This window comes from Eumetopias jubatus, unplaced genomic scaffold (genome assembly GCF_037043125.1).
Source record: "Eumetopias jubatus isolate StellerSeaLion01/CBP00866 unplaced genomic scaffold, mEumJub1_p1.0 scaffold_13, whole genome shotgun sequence".
Lineage (NCBI taxonomy): Eukaryota > Metazoa > Chordata > Mammalia > Carnivora > Otariidae > Eumetopias > Eumetopias jubatus.
Window position 1 is genome coordinate 50,780,123 of NW_028274819.1, and position 10,464 is coordinate 50,790,586.

The following is a 10,464-nucleotide window of genomic DNA, read 5'->3' on the forward strand; positions in this document are numbered from 1 at the left end:
TCTGTGTTGATTCTTTAGTTGCCTAGAACCAAACACATTCTCAGTGAATGTTTGCTAAGGTGGTCCCTAGTTTGTAACATCACAGGCTCCTGATGATGACCAACATGAATCCAATGAGGTGACGTCTTTCCTCCTGGAAATGGACTTTACCTCTTAATCTTTCAGTTTTTGACACTTTTAATTGTACCTTGATGAAAGAACCATCTGAATGGAGAGCAGGTATTACAGTAATAGCTAAACATTAAGACGTCACTACAGGAAAATATTATTCAGGACTTCAAACCTGGACATGTATCTTTCCAGAATGATTAAATCATCTCTCTCTCTCTCTCTCTAGAAAGCAATATCCCAGAACCCAAGCCCTTGGTTACTTTTGTACCTATGTTTTAAGTATAATGTTTGTCTAATGATTTAAATACCCAGTTAGTGTCCTAACAGACCTGTTCTGAATATAAAATTCTAAAGCAGGTACAGATTTCAACAAAGCACTTCCACTTCATTTTCCATATAACTTATGTCCACACTTGTTTGTAGCACTCAAGGCTATAGATGTAAGCCTCACAGGAAGAGCTAAAATACATCCACCTTAGTCACTTCCCTGGGCCAGCTCCATACTGTCCATGTGTCTGAGAGAAAAGGGATTCTAGACTGTCTGAGACTAGAGGGTGGAGTGTTTGTCATGGTGCTGCTTTTATGAACTAAACCTTTAGGATCAATGACAACATAGATGTTTCTTTACAGGTTATGCAAATGTGTGAGCCTGGGAGAACTCAAAGATCTGATAACTGATGAGGCCTTGTCCAGGAAGATCAGAGTGTTTGTGTTTGGGAAGAAAGAGTAACTTAAGTTCTTAGGGTCTGCTTTGGGCTCTGTTTCTCAACTCAACAGATCTAGAGGCTGCACACTTCCCTGAAAGAGAGATAAAGTCTTTACCTCAGGTAGTGAGAAGCCAAGCTGCCCAACCATGCAAACTGCCTTGGGGGTTGTTTGAGAGTCAAGGATTTTCCTGTAGAAATGCAGAAAGAGTAAGCTTTTCCAGCAGTGTCCAACTGGTTTAAATTTTGCTAAGTTGGGTTAAGAGTCTGAGGAGTCTGACCAAGACAGGTGTCAGGGCTGCTTCTGGTCCTTCTATTCCTCTGCAGGTCTGCTCCGGAGATGTAATAAAGACAGAGGGTAATACAGTCCTTGGATAGTTTCTGTGGAGCTCTTAATTCAGAGATGGATTTCCTCTTCTCACACCTGTGGAGAATTAGGAGAAACTGCTTCTGTCCCTCAGGTACCCAGGTCGAGAACCCACCCAGCTCTGGAGAAGTTGTCAGACTGAGTTCTTGGGTCCAGATGCTCAGACTGTCATTTACTCTTGCTAGGGTCTGGGAGCAAAGATGAAAGCAGCAAGAATCTGGAGGAAGTAGATATTGGAAGAGCTGCCCAAGCGAGACACTGCTGTGCTTGGCCTCACTGCCCCTGGGGAGAACAGTGAGCCAGGGCGCTATCCTTGGGGAGGCTGTTCTGGCTCCTTATCCCATGACCCCACCCTCTCTACTTTATTCCACTCCTAACATTCATAGGGACTTCTCTTCTCAGCTGAAATGGCCTCCCCTGGAAATGCTAGTCCAGGAAACAGGATTTTAATGAGTCCTCTTGGGCATGTTTCCTGGCCTGGTATCCCTGCTCTGTTCTCTCACTAAATGAGCTCAGATGCTCCAGGGTTCTATCCTACCCTCAGGAGGCACTAATGGCCCATTCCTAAATTGCTGACTGGATAGACTAGGAAGCAAGGGTCCTTTCCATGGTCAGGGCTCTGCCCCAGATCTTAAAGTGGGTTTTGTGTCAGCTGTAGGACACTTCCAGAGTGTCTTTTGTGGAGGAGTTGACTTAGTTATTACCAAGATTCTAATTCCTCATGTTCATTCACAGTCCTGTTTGGTCTGTCATTTACATGTTCTTCTTGTATTATAAGCTCTCCCTCCAACCTCATTCAGCTTCCAAATATGATAACGATTTCCTTGTTCAAACAAACAATAATTTGTTTTTTTTTTTCCTTTTGGACTATATCTCTAAATCCCCTCCACTTTTGCCATAAACTTCTTCAAAAAGCATTTATAATAACTGGGTCTTCTTCTACTCTCAATTGCTCATTCATTATATGTGAAGATAACACTTTCCACCTGCTACATTAGAGAACCCAGAAATAACAGTATCATAACCTAATCAGAGAACCCAGAAATAATAATAGCATAATCCAATAAAATTATATTTGTCACTCATTAACAGTTCAGTGCATATTTTTTGTTTAAGGAGTTGTCCTTAACTGTTCTCCTATATGGGGTAGTGTGGGGACCCAGGGAGTTTCCACTGGTGGAGCCAATCAGCATTTTCAATAGGTGACTCCCAGGTTGACAAAAATCCTCTTCATTCTGGGTATCTGAAAAGAAAGAGATCCTACTGCATCAAGTGTAGGTGTTTTTTATGGCTCAGACTTCACTTCATGGCACACACTGTGGCACACTTCACTTCATTAAACTCCTCAGCCCATTTGTATCACCTCCTGTCAAGTACCCTACATGACCTGAACTGACATACTTTGTCTCAAGATCACCAAAGTCCTCTTGCAAAATCCAGTAGTATGTATTATTTTGTGTTACTGGGTTTGTTTTAAACTCACTAAATTCCCATATTCCTCCTCCTTTTTTTGGTGCAAAAAGACTAAAGCTTTATTCCATGTTAACATGAATAATTTCTTTTTCCTTCTGATCTCTGAGTTAATCTGGTAGCATACTACACTAACATATAAGTCTAGAAGGGCAGGAACTAGGCCTGTTTTGTTCCCAATCACATTTCTAACTTCTAGCATGGTAACTGCACAGGGTTGGTACCCAATAAATGTTTGCTAAATTAATAAATGAGTGAATGAATCAAAGTGTCTACCATAGCTGCTCTCAAATTCCAACTAAAATACACATGAAAAAATGTCTATTCAGGTCCTATGCCCATTTTTTAATCAGAGTGCTTGTTGTTTTGGTGTTTAGCTGTATAAGTTCTTTATATATTTTTGATATTAACCCCCTGTTGAATATATCATTTGCAAGTATCTTCTCCACTAGGTTGCCTTTTGTTTTGTTGATGGTTTCTGTCATGGTGCAGAAGCTTTTTATTTTGGTGTAGTCCCAATAGTTTATTTTTGCTTTTGTTTCCCTTGCCTGAGGAGACATCTCCATAAGTATGTTGCTAAGGCTGATGTCCAAGAGATTACTGCCTATGTTTCTTTTAGGAGTTTTATGGTCAGGTTTCACATTTAGGTCTTGAATCCATTTTGAGTGTATTTCTGTGTTCGGTATAAGAAAGTGGTCCAAAAAAAAAAAAAAAAAGTGGTCCAGTTTCATTCTTTTGCATCTAGCTGTCCAGTTTTCCCAGCACCATTAAATTAAAAGACTGGCTTTTCCCCATTGTATATTCATGCCTCTTTTGTCATAGATTAATCAGGTGGGTTTATTTCTGGGCTCTCTATTCTGTTTCATTGACCTATATGTCTATTTTTGTGCCAGAACCATACTGTTACTGATACTATGACTTTGTAGTATATCTTGAAATCTAGGATTGTGATACCTCCAGCTTTGCTTGACATTTTTCCAAAAAAGACATACAGAGAGCAAAAAGACACATGAAAAGGCGGTCAATATCACAAATTATCAGGGAAATGCAAATCAAAACCACAAAAAGATATCACCTCTCACTAGTCAGAATGCCTAGTACAAACCAATAAGAAATAACAAGTGTTGGTGAGGATGTGGAGAAAAGGGAACCCTCATACACTATTGGTGGGGATGTAAATGGGTGAAACCACTATGGAAAACAGTATGGAGGTTTCTCAAAAAATTAAAAATAGAAATGCCATATGATCCAGTAATTCCATTAGGGATATTTACCCAAATAAATGAAAACACTAACTTGAAAAGACATATATGTTCCTTTGTTTATTGCAACATTATTTACAATAGCTAAGATAATGGAAGCAACCCAAGTGTCCATCCATAGATGAATGGATAAAAAAAGATTTGACATGTATATATAATAAAATATTCAGTCATAAAAAAGAATGATATCTTGCCATTTGCAACAACATGGATGGACCTAGAGGGTATTGTGCTAAGTGAAATATGTCAGACAGAGAAAAACAAATACTATATGATTTCACTTGTATGTAGAATCTAAAAAGCAAAACAGATGAACAAACAAATAAAAAAAAGACCCATAATTATAGAGAAGAAACTGACAGTTGCCAGAAGAAAGGGGAGTTGGAGGAATGGAAAAATAGGTGAAAGGGATTAAGAGGTACAAACTTTCAGTTGTAAAATAGGTAAGTCAGGGAGATGAAAAATACAGCATAAGAAACATAGTCAACAATATTTCAGTAACATTGTATGGTAATGGATGGTGACTATACTTATTGTGGTGAATACTAAATAATGTATAGAATTGTTGGATCATTATGTTGTATACTCAAAACTAATATAACATTGAATGTCAACTATATTTGAATAATAAATATTTTAAAATTTTAAAATAACAGTAAACAGTAACAATTATCTATAATCCAATTTCACAATCTCTACATTGTAACTTTACCTTCTGTAATTGTTGTTAGATTAAATATTTGGTCTGGAAATCAGTAAGTCAGTAAACAAATAAATAAAATATCCATGAAGATATAAGTATTTCATAAAGCTGACTTCAGGTCAGTAAACTAGAGATAAGAAAGCTTATAGGACAAGGTTTAGATGAAATGTCCACCAACTCTATAACTTAACAAAGAGTATATTTAAAAAAACAAGCTTTACTTCAAATCTGGAAATTTAAAATTTGACATACTTAAAGACTTTAGACTAAGTTTTATTTATGTCTAATTCCAGAATAAAGAGACTCCCCAGACCAGAAAATGGAAAAATATCACCTAATGGTACAGAAGCTAGTCCAAGTAGTTTTCCCCTCCTCTTCTACCTCCTTCACACAGATATCCAGAGGAAACAGTTTTCAATTAACTCAAAGGACTGGGCAGATAGCATGCATTTGAGACAATTTGTAGCAAGGAAAACATAATTATGAACAGTGAGTGTGTCTTAATTTAGGGTCCCTCAGAAGTTGATCCTGAGCAAGGATTTGAGTGAAAAAGAGTTTATTTAGGAAGTGATTTCAGCAAAAATTAGTGGGATGGGGAGGGGGAACAGAAAAGCAAAAGAGCAAATAAAGGTTGTATCATCAAGCAAGTTACTGGGGGCAACTGGATCTTAATCCTCCTGGGGAACTCGAGAAAGGGAGTAGAACACGTATCTCAGAGGCATATCACACCTAGGGTGTGAGGGACCTGGGGTATTTGTACACCAGCTTTCATCAATCATCAATTAAGAACTGGTTGCTGTAGGGGACATTAATTCCCTGGGCCATTCTGGCCTTCTGGGCATGTGAGCAGAACTGATAATATCAGCCAAAGTAAGTCTGGATACAAAAGATCCAGATAGTGGCTCTTGGAAGTCAAGCTGCCCTGAAAGGATAAGGGTTAAAAGGATATGTGGAGGGCATTGCCCTAATTGCTAGGTAAGACAGTAATGTTTAAGATAAATGAGTGCTCCAAGATATAGTCTTAAATTTACTAGAATGTACAAAATGATGAAGAGATTAAAAAAATGGTTGAATGATGAGTCTAATGAAGAATAAATAAATTTAACATGGTATATTATTTTTAAATTGTACTACTTGACTGAATTTCCTAGAATTTCAGGTAGATATTGCATCTACACTAATGTAATGGAATAGAAATATTATCTGAATTACAAAAATAAGACAATATTTGCCACGTAACTCCAAATTCTAAACATGAGAGAGGACTTACATGGAGGTGATCAATAGAGGATTTATAGGCATTAAACCTTAAACCCTTCTAGGGTATAAAAGAGAGATAGTTGAAAGCTGGTAGAGAGGAATACCCTGAAGATGTGTTTCAGGGTAGTCTTTCACTCCTCCTTCCATGAGAAAATAAGGTGCTTCCCCTCACCTTAAGTGACAAGAGCTTCAAAAGTACTACTGGAGAACTTCATGTGTCTTATCTGGAATTTGATGAATGTTAGAATAAGAACTTCTTCATAAATAAAAAATCTAAAGGTTAATTATGGACTTGCATAGTCTCCCTAGTTGAAGAGACAGCATTCCACACTCCCAGAATTTAACAAAATAGGATCAAGCATGACTCCAATTAGCCATATGTGAATTCTATGGAAGAGAATTAGCCAAGACGCTTTGTAAAGGTGACTCAGGCCAAGAGAACTACCTGGTGGGTTTAGGTGACCTCCCAACAGAGGGGTAAACTATTAAAGGGGAGTCATATGTGACCAGCTAAAAGAGTTAGGGTCTTTAAAGAGGTGATTAAGTTAAATTTGGTCATTATGGTGGGCCCTAGTCTAATGAGTGGTGTCCTTATAAGAAAAGGAAAGTTAGACACATAAAGAGATATGTGGGGTACAGGCACACAGAGGAAAGGCCCCGTGAGGACACAGAGAGAAGGCAGCCACATGCAAACCAAGTAGAGAGGACTCGGGAGAAACCAAACCTGCCAATACCTTGCTCTTGGACTTATGTCTTTTACTTTCTCTTTTCTCTCTTTTCTTTCTCTTTTCCTTCTTTCCACCCAACCCCCATCTGCCAATCTCACCCCAATTCAGTGATTAATTTTTCCTATCCAAAATATTTCTGGTGGTTGTTCACACCAGCCACTTTCAGTACCAAATCTTATAATAATATTTTGGAGCTCTTGTCGCTATCATCAAACCCAAAAGTTTCTATAATTGGTTTAAATATTATGCTATTGTCCTCCAACCTTCTCGGGCTGACAGCTCTCTATAGCTCCATATCCACTCGGAAGAAGATTAGCAGCAATTCTATTCAGATTCCTTTCACTAGGGATTTGGTGAAATGGCAATGAGACTTATTCAAGTTCTTCATGTATATGAAGCAATTTTAATTTTTATTACCTCACCACCTCTGCACACTCTCTTGAAAGAAAGGAAAAAGAAAGAAAGGAAAGAAAGAAAGAAAGGAAGAAAGAAAGAAAGAAAGAAAGAAAGAAAGAAAGAAAGAAAGAAAGAAAGAAAGAAAGAGAAGGAAGGAAGGAAAGAATTCTGAAAGGATAAAATTGAAATGTTGGCAGGACCTATTCCTGGAGGGGGCATCATATTTTATTTTATTTTTTTTAATACTTCTCACATTATTCCTTCCAAAATCAGAAAAAGAAACATTTAATTTTATTTTCTGAGGTTGAATTCACCTGTCCTCTGTACTCCCTCCAAAACAAAGAATGATAAATTTGAAAGCACTCTCACACTATTTAGTATGAGAGATTGCAGACAGCTACAAAGATGAGGAGGGTATGTGTAGTGATCTGAAGGGGCACCTGCACCCCAATGTTTATAGCAGCAAGGTCCACAATAGCCAAACTGTGGAAAGAGCCCAGATGTCCATCGACAGATAAATGGATAAAGAAGATGTTCTGTGTGTGTGTGTGTGTGTGTGTGTGTGTGTGTGTGTGTGTGTTTGTATAATGGAATATTACACAGCCATTGAAAAATGAATCTTGCCATTTGCAACAATGTGGATGGAACTAGAGGGTATTATGCTAAGTGAAATAAGTCAACCAGAAAAATACAATTATCATATGATCTCACTGATATGTGGAGTTTGAGAAACAAGGCAGAGGATCATAAGGGAAGAAAGGAAAAAATGAAACAAGACAAAACCAGAGAGGGAGACAAACCATAAGAGACTCAATCTCAGGAAACAAACTGAGGGTTGCTGGTGGGGGGGTGGGGTGGGGAGATGGGGTGGCTGGGTGATGGACATTGGAGAGGGTATGTGTTGTGGTGAGCACTGTGTGTTGTGTAAGACTGATGAATCACAGACCTATACCCCTGAAACAAATAAGACATTATATGTTAATAATAAAAAAATACTAAAAAAAAAAGATGAGGGTATGAGAAACAATTAGATGACACATGAAACTGGCCTGAGATAAAGTAGTACTTAGTAAAGGGGGGGAGAAGGAATCGGATTCAATACTATTGGTAGAGAATTCTACATGGTCAAGCTTACTTGTCACAGACAACAGACACACATACAAACACAGACAATTGTACATACTTTCATGCTCTTTCATACTTGCAGGTGCTATGCATAAAATCATCCACCAAAAAATGGAGGAAAGAGAAAAGAGAAAGAAGAAAGGAATGCTTTAGGAAGGGTCATGATGCAGTGCAGTTAAATTCATCATAGCAAAGCCTTGAAAGTTACAGAAACACTATAGTGTTCCATCACTTTTAATTGGAAATAAGGCAACTGGAGGTAGTGCACCCATGGGTAGCATTCCATAGATCCCAGAAGACACCCTTATGTCTGAACTGAATGCTGGCTTTTTAACCAGTTACTGTTGATTTAGTCAGGAATGTGGAAACAGAACCTCAACAAGCCCATACGTGACTGACAACTTGGGCTTCCCAGCTCATTTAGTGGGTGAAGGATGCTAGAAATATGTTCAGGAAGATTAATCAAATTTTTTTTCTTGGTCCAATATTTCAAGGGTGAAATTACTTTCCCTTGATATATTTCCCTAAGGGAAGAACTGCAGAAAGAGACCATTAGATGACAAAAGAGTGCAACTCCCCTTAGGACAGAGCATGGCTCTCTCTTGTCCCAGAGGTAATGAAATCTTCTAAGGAAGGCATGAAAGTTTACTCATATTGTGATGTTCTGGACACAGTGCTTGCACAAAGTAGGCATTTAATGAATACTTGTGGAGAAAAAAATCAACTGAGGCATATAAAGTGAGGGAAAGAAAGGATGAGAAGAGTAGAGCTATTGTTGTCAATCACAATCTTCCAAGTGCTTAAGAAAAATGTCAGAAATCACTGCCTCTGAAGGTAGACTATCTTCTAACCAGGTTCCTGAGAGGCCCCTTCACATCTTTGTCCCTCAGGCTATAAATGATGGGGTTCAACATGGAAGTCATAATTGAATAGAACACAGAGATGACCTGATCCTTTTCATTCATTGTTTTGGAATTGAGTCTCATGTAGGCAAATATTCTAGAGCCATCGTAGAGAACCACAGCAGTGAGATGGGAGCCACAGGTAGAGAAGACCTTGGCCTCCCTTCCCCTGACTGCATCTGAATCACTGTGGAGATAATATGCCAGTAGGAGACAAAGATGAGAGAGAGAGGTGCTAAGAGGCTAATCACACCCATTGAAAAGAAGGCCATCTCAGCCTTGTATGTGTCAGCTGAAGCCAGCTTCAGGAGTGCAGGAAGTTCACAAAAATAATGATTAATTACATTCTGGTAGGGAAGACAAAATGTAAATGCACTGTCCACTGAACATACAAATGCCTGACTGATCCAAGACACTATGACCAACTGGACACAAACCCTCTGGGCCATGACAGTGGAATAATGCAGGGGCTTGCAGACAGCCACAGAATGGTCATAAGACATCACTGCCAGAAGTGCACACTCTGTACACCCTGTGAGAAGGAAGAGTATCTGTAGTGAGCATCCGGCAAAGGAAATGGTTTTCCTTTTTACAAGGAAGTGGATCAACATCTGAGGAACAATGCTGAGGTCAGCAAAGGACAAGTTTTTGAGGAAGAAGTACATGGGAGTGTGAAGTAGGAGTCAGTCTGAATAAGGATTATTATAAGCAGGTTTCCAAACAGAGAGAAGGTAAATGGTCAGGGAAACACAGAACAGCAAGATCTGGATCTTTGGATCCTGTGAAAGTCCCAGCAAGATAAATTCAGCCACAGAAGTTTGGTTTCCTTCTCCCACTGATGTTTATTCCTGTTTACCTGTCATCAGAAAGAAAACACATGCATTCTGAATGTTCAGCTTTCACAAGCTGTATAAACAACACAATGATAGTGAGTGTACCTTGTTGGACTACTGGCTTTCAGATGCTTCCTAGTATGTGTGCCAGTTAGCATTAGGATGCATATTGTTGTTACATAGTTTTTAAGCACATTTTTCCTTGCTTGATCCACATGGTAGGCTGAGTTTCACACTCAATACGGCTTCTCAAAATAATCCTGATGTCAACATATTTACATATTGCTAAATTACTATAAAGTTTTATCAGAGGAATTGTCTTTGATTCAATTTAATTTTTTCTTTTCAATAAATATTTTGTATTTACCTGAATTAGCAGTCTGAGAATGAGGTGAACTTGTTTAATCAATAAAAGCCACTTTTGTTTTTATAATTCAAAATCAAAACAGAGGTCAATGACGAATTTGTTTATCATAGAGTAGGAAGTTCAAATATGGTTTAAAGAATCAACAGCTAAATTGCAGCTATTAGTTCTTGCTTTTTCCCATAGCATTTTTAAAAGAGGCTTCTTAAGTAGCAATCAAACAGGGTAAAGGAAGAAAA

The 10,464-nt window shown here is 38.4% G+C and overlaps 1 pseudogene; it reads right to left on the reverse strand.

Annotated features, from left to right (window-relative positions):
* Positions 1-8,965: 8,965 nt before the first annotated feature.
* On the reverse strand, positions 8,966-9,894 carry LOC114219289 (olfactory receptor 2D3-like; annotated as a pseudogene).
* Between the last annotated feature and the right edge of the window lie 570 nt (positions 9,895-10,464).